The following is a 16386-nucleotide window of genomic DNA, read 5'->3' as shown; positions in this document are numbered from 1 at the left end:
GATATCCTGGGTCCTGTTGGCTTCTGGGCTAATGAAGAGGACCTTACAGTGATTGCTGCTCCTTCATCGCCATTCTCATATCAGTGGTTAGAGGGAAGTGCCAAGGACATCAGCATGACCCTCCAACCCCTGATATGGAAGTGATTACCATGGAGGGGGTTTGAATAAAGTTATGAGCACATAATCCCCTTCATCCACTGAAAGCCAGTAGGATACACAATGTCCCGAATTCTGCTATGGGGGTCATGTGACCCAGCTCTCCAGAGGACTTCAAGTCAACTTTAGCAGGACAAGTACAATACCGGTGGAGCCATTAGGGTATTGAACCCTATTGAACCAGCTAAAATGCTTCTTTAACACTGGATTTCCCCACCAGTGATTTGCTTACCTATCTGTGTTTATTCTCCCAAACCCGGATTACATTTGTCTAACTCCTGCTTTATTTTTTTACAGGCTGGTTGTGACTTTAGTAGGCACCAGGGGTCTTTTAAGAGGAAGATATGCCCATCAAATGCTCCAGCATGATTTTACCAATCTAAGCCTGCCAAACACCACATAACACACTGAGCCAGCTTTCCAATACAGGCAGTCCCCTACTTAAGGACACCCGACTTACAGATGACCCATAGTTAAAAACGGACCCCCTGCCCCCTGTGACCTCTGGTGAAGCTCTCTGGATGCTTTACTATAGTCCCAGGCTGCAATGATCAGCTGTACGGTGTCTGTAATGAAGTTTTATTGATAATCCTTGGCCCCATTACAGCAAAAATTTTTGAAACTCCAATTGTCACTGGGGCAAAAAAAAAAATTTGTCTGGATCTACAATTATAAAATATACAGTTTCGACTTACATACAAATTCAACTTAAGAACAAACCTACGGCCCCTATCTTGTACGTAACCCGGGGATTGCCTGTACTTATTTAATTTGCTTTCTGACTCTAAAACTCCTAGTGTTTGAGACCACAGAAATAACGGAGCACCCAGATCATAAATCCATAGGCAAGTAATTGCGATCCATGGATTTTGACAGAGGGGGCCTTGAAGTATAGGTTTTTGTACTCCGCCATTCCAAGACATGAGGCAAAATACATGGGGGACACAAGAGTAAAAGGTGACTCTGCAATACTTAGAATTATTCATGGGCAGATTAAAGAAATTTTTTTTACTGACATATTGTGAATTTGGTTATTTGTTTGTCCTGGAAGGTCATATCCTGTCCACAGTAATATAAACATATTCCTGGGGGTGCATCATAACCCATAACCTCCAGGGTTTTAATTAAAGGGTTTCTCTGGGCTAAAAATATTGATGATCTCACCTTGGATCTGACACGTGGCAACCCACCAAGTCAGTGGAGAAGTTCTCAGTAGCTGACAAAGATAATGGGACACATTTACTAAGGGCTTTTCTTTTAGGTTGTTTTAGGTGAAAATGACTTGCACAAGTATTTAAGAAGTGTCTGCGCCACTATTGTGTCGCACACAAGTGTTTTGTGGTGTAACTGCACTAGCCTCCATGCAGGGCCGCATCTGCCATGAGGCGAGATGAAAATCTCGCCTCAGGCGGCAGAATGCGGGTCCCTGTAAAGGGCGGCGAAATTTGCCGCTCTAAAGTGGGCGATTCGGGCGTCCATTAACGCCCGAATCGCCCACCAGCTAAATAAATCGCGCCTGTCTCTTTAAGACACAGGCGCGATTTATATGCGGAGCGACGCAGCGCCTTTCCGGCAGCTGCGCGCTCCGTCCTAAGCAGTGACACAGGCGTCATGACGTCATGCGCCTGTGTCACTGCGGAGCCGCGGCTCACAGGAAGACCGGAGTGAAGGCCGCGTGAAGACCGGAGCCGCGCCGAGGGTGCAGCTGCCTGCAGGTGAGTATGATTTTATTATTTTTCAAGTACTTTAATTAAATGTAGCTAATAATTAATACTGGGGGGGGGGGGCGCTATATAGGGCTAGAAAACGTTTAATACTGGGGGAGGGGGGGACGCTATAGATATCATATGGGGCCATAATTATTTTATACTAGGGGGGGGGGGGTGCTATATGTATTATTTGGGACCATAATTATTTTATACTAGGGGGAGGGGATGCTATATTTTATTTGGGGATTTGGGGTTATAATTATTTTATACTGGGGGGATGCTATATGTATTATATGGGGCCATAATTATTTTATACTGGGGGGGGATGCTATATATTATATATCACTAAGCTGGGGGCTGTATATGGGTATATGGGATACAGTATATTACTAAGCTGGGGGGATGTATATGGGATACAGTATATTACTAAGCTGGGGGCTGTATATGGGATACAGTATATTACTAAGCTGGGGGGCTGTATATGGGGTACAGTATATTACTAAGCTGGGGGCCTGTATATGGGACACAGTATATTACTAAGCTGGGGGCCTGTATATGGGATACAGTATATTACTAAGCTGGGGGGCTGTATATGGGATACAGTATATTACTAAGCTGGGGGGCTGTATATGGGATACAGTATATTACTAAGCTGGGGGGCTGTATATGGGGTACAGTATATTACTAAGCTGGGGGGCTGTATATGGGATACAGTATATTACTAAGCTGGGGGGGCTGTATATGGGATACAGTATATTACTAAGCTGGGGGATGTATATGGGATACAGTATATTACTAAGCTGGGGGATGTATATGGGATACAGTATATTACTAAGCTGGGGGGGATGTATATGGGATACAGTATATTACTAAGCTGGGGGATGTATATGGGGTACAGTATATTACTAAGCTGGGAGATGTATATGGGATACAGTATATTACTAAGCTGGGGGGATGTATATGGGATACAGTATATTACTAAGCTGGGGGGATGTATATGGGGTACAGTATATTACTAAGCTGGGGGGATGTATATGGGGTACAGTATATTACTAAGCTGGGGGGATGTATATGGGATACAGTATATTACTAAGCTGGGGGGCTGTATATGTGGGGCAAGAATTTATTTAAGCTGTAGGGGATCTGTATATGGGAGCTGTATATAATTTAATTGGGTGGTGAATAACGAGGCCTTTAAATATATGAGAGCAGGGATAATGAAGGGATGTGTTATATGTGGGGAGAGTGCGGTCAGTTGTGTTGTGAGGGGTATATACTTCATACTGTAAGTGACTGTGGTATTTTTAGGGATGCCGGGTGGAGATGCTGCACGGAGCTGAAGATATCCGGCCGTGAACTCAGCAGTGATACGTCATGGATTGGAGAACCCGGAATAAAGTCCTCCTGATGGAAGAGATTGTCATCTATAAGGTACTAGATGTCACTAATGCCTCTCAGATCATGTAGTCAGTCACACAGTGTCAGGGAGCTGTCTGTAGGGTTGTTAATTGTTAGTAAAGTTTTCCGCATTTACTTAACAGGGAGCGGGGGGGGGGGGGGGGCAGCATTTTAATATTCGCCTCAGGCAGCAAAAATGCTGGAATCGGCCCTGCCTCCATGCAATCCAAATTAGGGGGCGTTCTGTACTTAACTTGCCTATTGTGTCACTCACCCTATGTAAAAGGTGCACCACAAAAAAGTTGGTGAACTCTGTCAGGCCAGTGAAGGGAACCGACAGATTCATGATTTCTGGCGCACGTTCTTCATGAATTGGTCGTACCCAGCATTATACACGGAAAGAGCATGTTAAGTGAAGTTTCCGACTTTCTTAGTAAATGTCAGAAGGCATGGAACCGAAGGCAGGCAAGTTTACAGATACGAACCTGAATGGAACACTACACATGAAACAGTTGTCTGCTTCCTGTTACATTCTCTGTGTGCAAGCTGCAGAGAAAAGATGATCTCAATGGGAAGCCGTCTGTCAGATTCTGAATTCACACATTATTAAGATGAAATGTGGTAACAGTCAATGGAGTAACAGGATAGAAGATCCGGTACACTGACCTATTTACAAGGAGTTGGTCACAAACCAGAAGACACCCAGTGCCCAGAGCTAGATGCTGAACCAGAAGGCATCAGGGATGGGAGATACCAGGAGAAGGATCCAGGAGCAGGGGTTCATAGTACAGGATCAAATTTGTGGCAGCAAGGTTTAGACAGGACAAGATTTAATACTCAGCTACCAGGAAGTCACAGCAGAGATACATAGATACTAGATACAGGACAGAAAAAGTGCCTAATTATAAATAATTATAATATAATTAATATTGTGCAAGACTTGCCTCTGTGGCACAGATGTAAATATAATCCTGTTTTGATTAGTGACCCTCCCCTATTATTCTTGCAGTGGCCAAAACAACTTCTATTGTACATGTACAGCCTGTGACCTAAAAATGGTCATCTCTATTTTTGTAAAAGAGGATCTTTAGCTCCATTTAAAATAATAATGCTACAGTAGATCTCGACCACTTTGATGCTTATATAAATATATATTAGGACAGGATTATAGGCGGGGATCCCGGGGCGCTCACCCTGGGGGCCCCGCCATCTTGCCCCCACAGGGGGCCTCCACCGGTTGACAATGTCCGCTGATACAGACATTGAGTAACAGCTCAGTCAGGTCCCCGTAGTTTGATTTGCGTCTGCGCTGCACACTGGCTCTGACGATTCCTGTCAGCTCAGTGATGAGCTGACTGTCACTGTCTAAGAGCGATGCACAGGACAGTCAGCTCACAATGTGTGATACAGCAGCGGTGATGTGCCGCTGGCCCGCACCTTTGGCCACCCGCTTCGGATCTAGAACAGTCAACTGTGTCTGTGAACACTGGCTGCAGAGCATCGCTCCCTCCCTGGTAGGCCGCTGCTTCTGTGCCTGTATGTCACGTGCAGCCACACAGGACACGCAATCGATGTCATTACGCGACCTGATTAGCGTGGATAACTTTTGGCTTGTACTTTGTGCTGCACCTCGGTGCGTGGGCGCGGCCAACTGATTGCTTGAGCACCTTTCACAGCGAGAGGGTAATGTATTAAATAACATAAACCATTGAGCAGCAGTGATCTAGCTCTGTGAAGCTTTAATTCTGTGTGGGGGAGTGGGCACTGCTGGGGCAGGTGAGGGAGTCACTATTAATAATTAAAACTACATTAGATTATTATTACGAGCACTTGGGCACTAATTATTCAAATACTAATTAAAGGGAGCACTTTATTGTTATTGTGGAATACTGTCTGTTAGGTTTGCACTAGATCTATTCTTATTAACCCTTTAACAAACAGTCCCTTACTGCTTATTTTCATTACCATTTCTCACTCTATAAAAATCTATAACTTTTTAACAGGAGCTGTGTGATGGCTTGTTTTCTGCATAACAAATTCCACATAGTGATGGTATTTAATACTTTATGCCTGATATATTACATATATGAGGGAGGGGGTCTCTCTATGGCAGCAGACAGGCTTGGTTCACCCCTGCCTGTATATATAGACAGGGGCCCAGATATATGAATACTGAAGCGATCTGCAGTAGTGCAGTTTTCACCAGATAATTCAATAGTGACGCACGCTGCTCAATTACAAGGCATAAATAGTGCTGCTTCGGGTGTGCACATAGAAGCAACTTTTTCTTTTTGGTGCACTTTCATTCTACATCGTGCAGCACAATTCTATACGACTCTGAACAGAAATGTGTCACAAACTTTGACTAAGGACTACCATGGCCCTTTAGGTGCGAGTGTCTAAAGTGCAACCGCGACACGAATGTGGCGCAAACACTTAATAAATACCTGTGCAAGGTCCAAACACCCTTTTTTGGGGCACAGGCAAAATAATATATGTAGGCCAAAATCTTATAAAATCCAAAAAAACATTGTATGATTTTCAAATAATTGATTTGCTTTTTATGACATTAAATCGGTATTCGATCAACTACCAATGAGCAAGAATTCGGTTTCTCTCAGACCTGTCAGTTTGTCTTTAAGTAGCTCCTCCTACTCTGCACTGTGTAAATTGCACTTCTCGTTACCTGTATAAAAGACACCTGTCCACACCCCCGCTCCTCCTGTGTATTTCTGATCTTTCCTAGGCTGCAGTCACATGTTGCAGTAACAACTGCATCACAATCAGTTTTGTTAATTTAACAGCAAAAAGACATGAACTGAAAGGGTGAATTTTATTTTGAAGGAGAAACCTGTTCCCCAAATGTCATTGACCTGTTAATTAACAAAACTGCATCTAAAACCACCTCAAAGTTAATTTGTGATGCAGTTTTAACTACGTGTGACCGCACCCTCAGAGTTGTCCTTAATTAAAAGACATTTACATAAAATGTGGGTGTCAGCACTGTTTTTGTCATCACTTTGTGTTTCTTCCAATTGTAATAATTGTAATAATTATACCAGCAGTTGTGGCTTTCGCACCAAGCTGCCGACTAGTGTCGTGCAGCCCATCCCAACCTCTTGTCCATGTGGACAACTCTTGGGTCTTGGCCATGGTGGAGAGTTTGGATTGTGACTTAGTGTGTGGACAGGTGCCATTTTATACAGGTAATAGGTGCAGAGCAGGAGGAGCTTCTTAAAGTGACAGGTTTAACAAGGGTCCACTACACAGGGCATAGACATACCATATTTGCTGCAGTGAAAACACATGCACAACATATGCACAAAGGTAGAATTTTACAGTCCCTGCAAAGGGGATGGAAGTTTACAAAATCTCATCCACACATTGCTGAAAAAACAACTCAAATGGCAACTGATTAACATAAATTATCAATTCACTGCAGGTGGAATGCGAATGTTCATGCATCTGAGGGTGCGGTCACACGTTGCAGTTAAAACTGCATCACAATCAGTTTTGAGGTGGTTTTAGGTGTAGTTTTGTCAATTTCACAGGTGAAAGACATGAACTGAATTGGTGAATTTGATTTTGAAGGAGAAAGCTGTTAAAATGAGAAATTCCACCTAAAACCACCTCAAAACTAATTGCGATGCAGTTTTAACTTCAACTTGCGTCCATTATTGACCTACACCAAGGACTCCATTTTGTAATTTGTAACGAGAGTTTGTTCCACTGGTGTTCCTAGCCAGAAGATCCAGCTACAACATAGAACCTTTCCGCTGTTCCATCGGAACCCCCTGAGTAAATGACACAGCAGGACGTGGTGATCGGCTCTGGGATATTATTCCTACTTGTGACCTGTGACTGCAGAAAAAAGGTACTGTGGATGCAGTTTAAATTCTTCATGAGAACACTATTAATGGATGTAAGAGCGGGACGTTGAAGCGGAGGAACACCATTGCTTAATGTGGCTAACTAGTCTTTTAAGGTGAGGCGTTTAAGGTACTAAACCCTGAATGTAGCTGTGAGGCATTACAGTATTATAGAAAGAAAAATAAATACTGTAAAAAACAGGCCCCAAAAATAGAGGCTGAGAGAAATATTGCCAGGGAGAGCAAAAATAATCCCAAATTATTTTTCAAGTGTATAAATGATAAGAAACTAAAAATGGACAGTGTGGGCCCCCTTAGGAATAATATGGGGGTCATAGTGGAAGGAGACGAGGAAAGGGCCAGTCTGCTGAATGTCGCCTTCTTGACAGTCTTTACCCCGGAAAATCCCCTTGTGGAAGACATGATGAGGAATGATGTAAATTCTCTTTGGAATGTCAAGAGTTTAACCCAGGAAGAGGTACGGTGCCGCCTCGCAACCACTAAGATATATAAATCACCAGGGCCAGATGGCATACGACCCCGGGTTCTACATGAGCTATTACCATGATAGACAGATCGTTATTTTTAATATTTGAAGATTCCCTGAGGACTGGCTATGTTCCACAGGACTGGCGCATAGTCAGTATACCAATATACAAAAAAGGATCAAAAAGCGATCCTGGAAACTACAGACCTGTGGTGGGGAAAATATTTGAGGGTTTTGTTAGAGATGCTATCCTGGAGTATCTCACTGTACATAACCTTATAACCCAGCATCAGCATGGGTTTATGAGAGATCGGTTCTGTCAGACTAATCTGATTGTGTCAGGATTCGGTGGGTGTGAATCCCCTGGACCACCGCGGGAGGTGGTAACAGCCGACACCTGGGACCGGAGTCCAAGTGGCACCTGGTCTTCACCAGAGCCCGCCGCAAAGCGGGTTGGACTTGCTGCAGCAGGATACCACCTGGTCGTTCCACAGGTGCGACTGGCCCGCGGTGGCAGCTGACAGTCTCGTGGTCGGGTCCAGGCACAGGGTCAAGGCAGGCGGCAGAGATGCAGGGTAAAGTCCAATCCGGCGTCAGCAACTGGAGGTCCAGGCAGAAGGGGATGGGAACACAGGCACAGGAACACAGCAACACGGAGGAACACAGGTAACACGGCAACACAGGACTCGGGAGCAGGAACACACAGGAAGGCAGGGAGGAACGCTGGAGGACACAGGAACGCAGGAATACTCGCAAGGAAGCTTTCTCTAAGGCTGTGAGGCTCAAAGATCTGGCAAGGGTCACAGGAAGGGGCAGAAACTTATAGCAGGCCAGTGCCAATTATTGGCGCGCTGGCCCTTTAAATCTTAGAGTGACGGCGCGGTCGCGCCGAGCTGCAGGAGCCAGAGAGGACATCGCGGGAGCCAGGGAAGATGAGCGGAGCCCGGGACCGGGGGCAACAGCTGGAACAAGGGTGCGCCCGCGATCCGAGACCGCGATCGCGGGAGCACCCGTGACAGTAACCCCCCCCCCCCACTTCAGTCTCCCCCTCTTCTTCTTGCGGCCAATAAACCTCTGGAGGAGAGTCTGATCCAAAATGTTCTCTTCAGGCTCCCAGGATCTCTCCTCAGGCCCGAACCCCTTCCAGTCTACAAGAAAGAGCCGCATATCCCTCACGAACTTCATGTCCAGAAGTTCCTTAACCTCATAGACGTCTGGGGAATCTGCCTCAGGTTTAGGAGGAGGGGATTGTTGGGAGAAGCGGTTCAGGATGACTGGTTTCATGAGGGAGACATGGAAGGAATTTGGGATAGATGGAGGAAGGCGGAGTTTGTAGGCCACTTGATTGATGCGCTTGATTACCTCGAAAGGACCAAGGAACCGGGGACCGAGCTTGTAGCTAGGTATCTTGAGCCGAACGTATCTGGAAGACAACCATACTTTCTCACCAGGAGAAAAGACGGGAGGAGCCCGACGCCTCTTATCAGCCTGGGTCTTGATACGGTCCGTAGCTCGCAGAAGAGACTGGGGCAGGCCCGGCGCCAGCACCCAGCTAACCCGGGCAAGTGCCGGGGCCCCGGGGTACTGGAGGGGCCCACTCGGGCCCCCAGATCAATTGTCTTCGGGACACAGATCGCTATGAGAGCATTTGCAGGCACTCACTGCTTTCCCCGGCAGGAGCTGCTGCATCGGAGACTGAAGAACCTGCGATGATGTCATGGTCACATGACCTGCCGGGGAAAGCAGTGACAACAGAGAGAGACCTGCATCAGTGAGGTGAGGGGGGAGACATGGGGGGCTGTGTGTATACAGGGGGAGAGGGGGGCAGTGTGTATACAGGAGGAGGGGGCAATGTGTATACAGGGGGAGAGGGGGGCAGTGTGTATACAGGGGGAGAGGGGGGCAGTGTGTATACAGTATACAGGAGGAGGGAGGGCAGTGTGTATACAGGAGGAGGGAGGGCAGTGTGTATACTGGAGGGGGGCAGTGTGTATACAGGAGGAGGGAGGGCAGTGTGTATACAGGAGGAGGGAGGGCAGTGTGTATACAGGAGGAGGGGGGGCACTGTGTATACAGGGGGAGGAGGGGAGCAGTGTGTATACAGGAGGAGGGGGGCAGTGTGTATACAGGAGGAAGGGGGCAGTGTGTATACAGGAGGAGGGGGGCAGTGTGTATACAGGGGGAGGAGGGGAGCAGTGTGTATACAGGAGGGGGGCAGTGTGTATACAGGAGGAGGGGGGCAGTGTGTATACAGGAGGAGGGTGGCAGTGTGTATACAGGGGGAGAGGGGGGCAGTGTGTATACAGGAGGAGGGAGGGCAGTGTGTATACAGGGGGAGAGGGTAGCAGTGTGTATACAGGAGGGGGGGATGTGTCCACGCGGGGGAGGGGGGGCAGTGTTACTACTGAAGGGGGGCCCTCTAGGGCTCTGTCGCCCAGGGGCCCACTAAAACCTGGAGCCGGCCCTGGACTGGGGGGTCTGGTCCCAAATACAGTTGAGGTCCTGCAGCAGATCCTCAACCGCAGGGACATCAGAGGGAGTAGACAGCGGAAGAGGAGGGCAAGGAATACGTCCATAGACCACAAAGAACGGAGACAAGCCAGTAGAACCAGAGTCCAGGGAATTATATGAGAACTCAGCCCAGGATAGGAGGTCAGCCCAGTTGTCCTGAAGGGCTGAGATGAAGTGGCGGAGATAGCAGCCCAAAGTCTGGTTCACCCTCTCCACTTGACCAGTAGACTGAGGGTGGTAGGCAGAAGAAAAGTCAAGGTTGACCTGCAGTTGGTTACACAAGGAACGCCAGAATTTTGACACAAACTGGACTCCACGATCGGACACGATGTGCAGTGGAAGACCATGCAGCAGGAAGATATGTCTGAAGAAAAGGCTGGCAAGCTGTGGAGAAGACGGAAGACCTGGAAGGGGAACAAAATGTGACATCTTCGAAAACCGGTCCGTCACCACCCAGATAACAGTACTGCCATATCAGTGACAAAATCCATTGCCACGTGTGACCACGAGCGACTGTGTATCGGCAACGGTAGTAACAGTCCAGCCGGCTTGAGACGAGAGGCTTTGTTGCGGGCACAGGAGGAGCAGGATCCCACAAACTCCCGAACATCTTTGACCAGGTCAGGCCACCAGTAGTAGCGGGAGATGAGGGCCACGGTGTGTTGCACCCCAGGGCGCCCAGCCACATGGGCAGAATGTCCCTAAGACAAAATCCTCTTCCGAAGAGCAGGTCTAACATATGTCTTGCCAGGAGGTAGCTGCCAAAGATCTACCGGAGCTGCAACAACAAGCTGGTCCGGAGAAATTACATGCCCAGGAGCTGGTTTCTCTCTAATCACATCAGAAGCACGGTATAGAGCATCAGCCTTGACATTCTTGTCTGCCAGACGAAAATGGATTAGCAGGTCGAAACAGGAAAAGAACAATGACCACCGGGCTTACCTGGTATTCAGGCGCTGGGCTGACTGGAGGTATAACAAGTTCTTGTGGTCAGCGTACACACATACAGGATGAATAGCCCCCTCCAGAAGATACTGCTATTCCTCCAGAGCAAGTTTAATGGCCAAGAGCTCTCGGTTTCCAATCTAATAATTTCTTTCAGCTGGGGAAAAGGTTTTGGAAAAGAAGCCGCATGTGGAAGTTCGGCCCCTGGGCCCTTTTTGGGTGAGGACCATCCAGCTCCCACAGAGGACGCATCCACCTTTAAGAAGAAAAGGTTTGTCTGTATCAGGCCTAGAGAGTACTGGAGCCAAGGCAAAAGCAGACTTTAACTTGGAGAAGGCCTCTTCAGCTATAGGGGACCAGGAACGTGGATTGGCACCCTTCTTAGTGAGGGCCACGATGGGAGATGCCAGAGTGGATAAATGGGGAATAAACTGTCAATAATAATTTGCAAACCCCAGGAACCTCTGTATGGCTCGGAGGCCCTCTGGGAGTGGCCACTGAAGAACTGCTGACAGTTTCGCAGGATCCATCTGGAGGCCTCTGTCGGAAATTATATAACCAAGAAATGGAAGGCTGTGCTGGTGAAACTGGCATTTCTCCAGTTTGGCGCAGAGATGGTTGGCACGAAGTCGACCAAGAGCTTGACGTACGTGTCTCTGGTGGGATTCAAGGTACAGGTATAGAGGAGGTCCCCGAAAATGTCATTAGCAAATTCCTGAAAAACAGCAGGGGCATTACAGAGTCCAAAGGGCATTACTAAATATTCAAAATGCCCATCACGGGTATTAAACGCCGTCTTCCACTCGTCACCTTTGCGGATCCGGATGAGATTGTAAGCACCCGAGGATCCAGTTTGCAGAACACCTTGGCACCGCGCAGGTGATCAAAGAGTTCCGTGATCAACGGCAAGGGGTATCGGTTTTTAACCGTTATCTTGTTCAGCCCACGATAGTCTATACAGGGATGTAAGGAGCAGTCTTTCTTGGTGACAAAGAAGAATCCTGCACCAGCCGGAGAGGAGGACTTGCGTATGAACCCCCCCTGCAGATTCTCCTTGATGTATTCAGATATGGCAGCCATCTCAGGAACAGAAAGCGGATAGACCCTACCTCTGGGGAGAGTGGCACCCGGAAGAAAATCCACAGGGCAATCATACGAACGATGTGGAGGTAGAGTCTCAGCTAGTCTCTTGGAAAACACATATGCGAAGTCCATATACGGAGCGGGAAGTCTCTGCAGAGATTTGTGAGACAACGTATAAGTCCTGACAGGTAGTGGATGAAGGACCCACATGCAATGTGAGGAACAATCAGGACCCCAACGGAGAATCTCCCCAGAAGACCAGTCCAGAACAGGGGCATGAAGCTGCAACCAGGGGAGACCCAGCAGAAGAGCAGATGTGCTTTGGGGCAGCACAAAAAAAGAAAGTCTCTCTTGATGTAGGGCACCAACTTGCAGAAGCAGGGGTTCCGTGCGAAACCAGATGGGCACGGAAAGAATTTGGCCATTGACCGAGGCTATGGACAATGGCTTCTCGAGACGAACCACCGGGAAGTGATGCTGAGAGACCAGGGCAGCATCCACAAAGTTCGCTGTAGAGCCCGAATCCAGGAAGGCAAAAACCTGGATCTGGGTACCGGTGCCAGTACTGAGGAGCACAGAAGGAGTCAGACGTGGAGAAGCTATACTTACACCTAGGGACGCCTCTCCCAAGAAGCCTAGGTGCTGGCGTTACCCGAACGTTGAGGACGGACAGGACAGGAACCGATGAAGTGCTCTGGGCTGGCACAGTACAGACAGAGGTTCTCCTGTCGTCGTCACGAACGCTACTGTAGGGAGAGCCGAATTCTGTCCACCTGCATAGGTTCCTCAGCAGACAATTCAGGCAGAGGCTGGCGAGGTCTTTGAAAGGCAGTAGCCAGGCGAAGAAAACGTCTTACCCGGGCTTGAGGGTGCTCAGTGCGGAGTTCCTCACCGCGTTCCTTGAGCCGTACATCAATCCGAGTGGCCAGTGTGTTAAGACCACTCAGAGTTAATGGCAGCCAGAGCGTCCTTGACCTGCGCAGAGAGTCCCTTCTTAAAGGTAGCAATGAGGGCTGCATCGTTCTAGGCAAGTTCAGAGGCCAGGGTGCGGAACTGAACCGCATACTCTCCCACGGACGAGCTGCTTTGGCGCGGGTTCAGTAAAGCAGTCTCGGCAGAAGAGGCCCGTGCAGGTTCCTCAAATACAGCCCGGAACTCTGCCAGAAAATCCGTGAGAGTAGCCATGACCGGGTCGCCTCTATCCCAAAGAGGGGTAGCCCAGGCAGGGCTTTCCAGGAGAGGAGGCTGACGAAGAATGCCACCTTAGACCGCTCCGAGACAAATTGCAAATGCATGAGCTCTATTTGCAGAGAGCACTGAGTTATAAAGCCCGGCAATCCTTGGGGTCTCCATCAAACTTGCGGGGCATAGACAGCCGTAGTCAGGGTTCAGCGGGCATAGAAGCCTGTTGCTGTTGCTGGGGGCTAACAGCTGTTGCAGCATGGTGGTGACTTCATCTAGCTGTTCACGCTGAGCGGCAATCTCCCGGGATTGCTGGACCACAATGGCAGCAAAGTTGGAACGAGTAGAAAGCGGAACCTCGGCAGGATCCATGGCCGGATCTTACTGTCAGGATTCGGGGTGTGTGAATCCCCTGGACCACCGCGGGAGGTGGTACCAGCCGACACCTGGGACCGGAGTCCAAGTGGCACCTGGTCTTCACCAGAGCCCGCCGCAAAGCGGGTTGGACTTGCTGCGGCAGGAAACCACCTGGTCGTTCCACAGGTGCGACTGGCCCGCGGTGGCAGCCGAGGTCTAGGTACCTTAACAGGAGACAGTCTCGTGGTCGGGTCCAGGCACAGGGTCAAGGCAGGGGGCAGAGATGCAGGGTAAAGTCCAATCCGGGGTCAGCAACGGGAGATCCAGGCAGAAGGGGATGGGAACACAGGCACAGGAACACAGCAACATGGAGGAACACAGGTAACACAGCAACACAGGAGCAGCAACTCGGGAGCAGGAACACACAGGAAGGCAGGGAGGAACGCTGGAGGACACAGGAACGCAGGAATACTCGCAAGGAAGCTTTCTCTAAGGCTGTGATGCTCAAAGATCCGGCAAGGGTCACAGGAAGGGGCAGAAACTTATAGCAGGCCAGCGCCAATTATTGGCGTGCTGGCCCTTTAAATCTTAGAGTGACAACGCGCGTGCGCCCTAGGAGACGGGGACGTGCGCGCCGAGCTGCAGTAGCCAGAGAGGACATAGCGGGAGCCAGGGAAGGTGAGCAGGGCCCGGGTGCAGCAGCAGGAACACGGGTGCGCCCGCGATCACTGTCTTGGATCGCGGGCGCACCTGTGTTCCTGCTGCTGCACCCGTGACAGATTGGTTTCTACGAGGAGGTAAGTTCCAGACTGGACATGTGGGACGCTGTGGATGTTGTATATCTAGACTTTTCAAAGGCATTTGACACCGTTCTGCATAAAAGGTTGGTACATAAAATACTGCTGGGACAGGGGGAAAATCTGTGTATTTGGGTAAGTACTTGGCTTAGTGATAGAAAACAGAGGGTCATCATTAATGGCAAATTCTCAAATTGGGTTGACGTTACCAGTGGAGTGCCGAGGGGGTCAGTATTGGGGCCACTTCTTAATATTTTTATTAATGACCTTGTTGTGAGTTTACACAATCAAGTTTCAATATTTGCAGATAATACTAAGCTGTGTAAAGTAAAAAATACTGAAGTTGATAGTTTAGCATTACAGAGGGATTTGTGGAAGCTTGAGGAGTGGGCGGAGAAATGGTTGATGAGGTTTAACCCCTTAAGGACGCAGGGTTTTTCCGCTCATTTCTCGCTCTCCAACTTCAAAAATCCATAACTTTTTCATTTTTATGTGTACAGACTTGTGTGAGGGCTTATTTTGTGCGTAACAAATTGTACTTTGCCGTAATGTTATTTATTTTAACATGCCGTGTACTGCGAAGCTGAAAAAAATTCCAAATGTGGAAAAACTGAAAAAAAAAAACGCACGTGCTTGTGGGCTCAGTTTTTTCGACTTTGACTGTGCACTCAAAATAACACCTCAGCTTTATTCTTTGGTTCGTGCGATCGCGGTGATACCAAATTTATATAGGTTTTATTGTGTTTTAATACATTTTCAAAAATTAAACGAATGTGTACAAAAAAGAAAAAAAAATTTTGCCATCTTCTGACGCTAATAACTTTTTCATACTTTGGTGCACGGAGCTATTTGAGGTGTCATTTTTTGCGAAATGATGCGACGTTTTCATTGCTACCATTTTGAGGTCTGTGCAACATTTTTATCATTTTTTATTTCATCTTTTATGTGATGTAAAAAGGTGTAAAAGTCGCATTTTGGACATTTGGGTGCCATTTCCCACCTCGGAGGTCACCGCCGGCCGTAACCGTTTTTATATTTTGATAGATCGGGCATATTGGGACGCGGCGATACCTAATATGTTTGTGATTTTTACTGTTTATTATGTTTTATATCCGTTCTAGGGAAAGGGGGGTGATTTGAACTTTTAATATTTTATAAATTTTTTTTATTTTTTAAACTTTTTTTTTCTTTTTTTTTTCACTATTTTTTAGACCATCTAGGGTACATTAACCCTAGATGGTCAGATCGTTCCTACCATATACTGCAATACTACAGTATTGCAATATATGGCATTTTTGCACACTATACATTACAATGAGCCACAGGCTCATTGTAATGGATATGCAGAAGCCATGTATCCTCGGGTCAAACGAAGACCCGAGGCTACCATGGCAACCAATTGCCGCCCCCCCCCCCCCACCCCGATGACGTTCAGGGGCGCGGCAATCGTAACAAATATGGCGCCGGCGGCAAAGGAGGGGTTAATAGCTGCGATCGATGCAAGCAACGACCGCGGTTATTAGCGGTGGGGGTTTTCTGCAATATGAAAAAAACCCCACCTCTGTATGAAGAGGACTCAGCCGACACCCGAAAAATGAGCCTGACACAGCTCGTTTGATAAAGGGACGACATGTGGAGGCAGCCATGGAGACGACTTCCATGATTAAGAGCGACAGTATGGGGCATTCATATTGCGCTGCTATGATTGCAACTTCAGGTCTCCAGCATGGCGGCGACAGATGGGCCGAGTTCCACTATGTATCTGGTGAAACACCTGAAAATTCTGCCTGACACAGCTCGTTTGATAAGGGGATGATGTGCTGCATATCCTCTCGTGCTCCAGCGTCTGGGGTATAGAGAGTTGAAAGTTGCGCATGGAGACATTGGTGGAC

General features: G+C 48.0%; 1 protein-coding gene across 4 annotated transcripts in view; it reads right to left on the bottom strand.

Annotated features, from left to right (window-relative positions):
• The window catches only part of LOC140103546 (histo-blood group ABO system transferase 2-like), a 137228-nt gene that overhangs the window by 59637 nt on the left and 61205 nt on the right, over positions 1-16386 (bottom strand). The window lies entirely within an intron of this gene.

The sequence above is a fragment of the Engystomops pustulosus genome, chromosome 10, assembly GCF_040894005.1.
Source record: "Engystomops pustulosus chromosome 10, aEngPut4.maternal, whole genome shotgun sequence".
Taxonomy (NCBI): domain Eukaryota; kingdom Metazoa; phylum Chordata; class Amphibia; order Anura; family Leptodactylidae; genus Engystomops; species Engystomops pustulosus.
The sequence above is the reverse complement of the archived record's forward strand: the minus strand, read 5'-3'. Positions and strand labels throughout refer to the sequence as shown.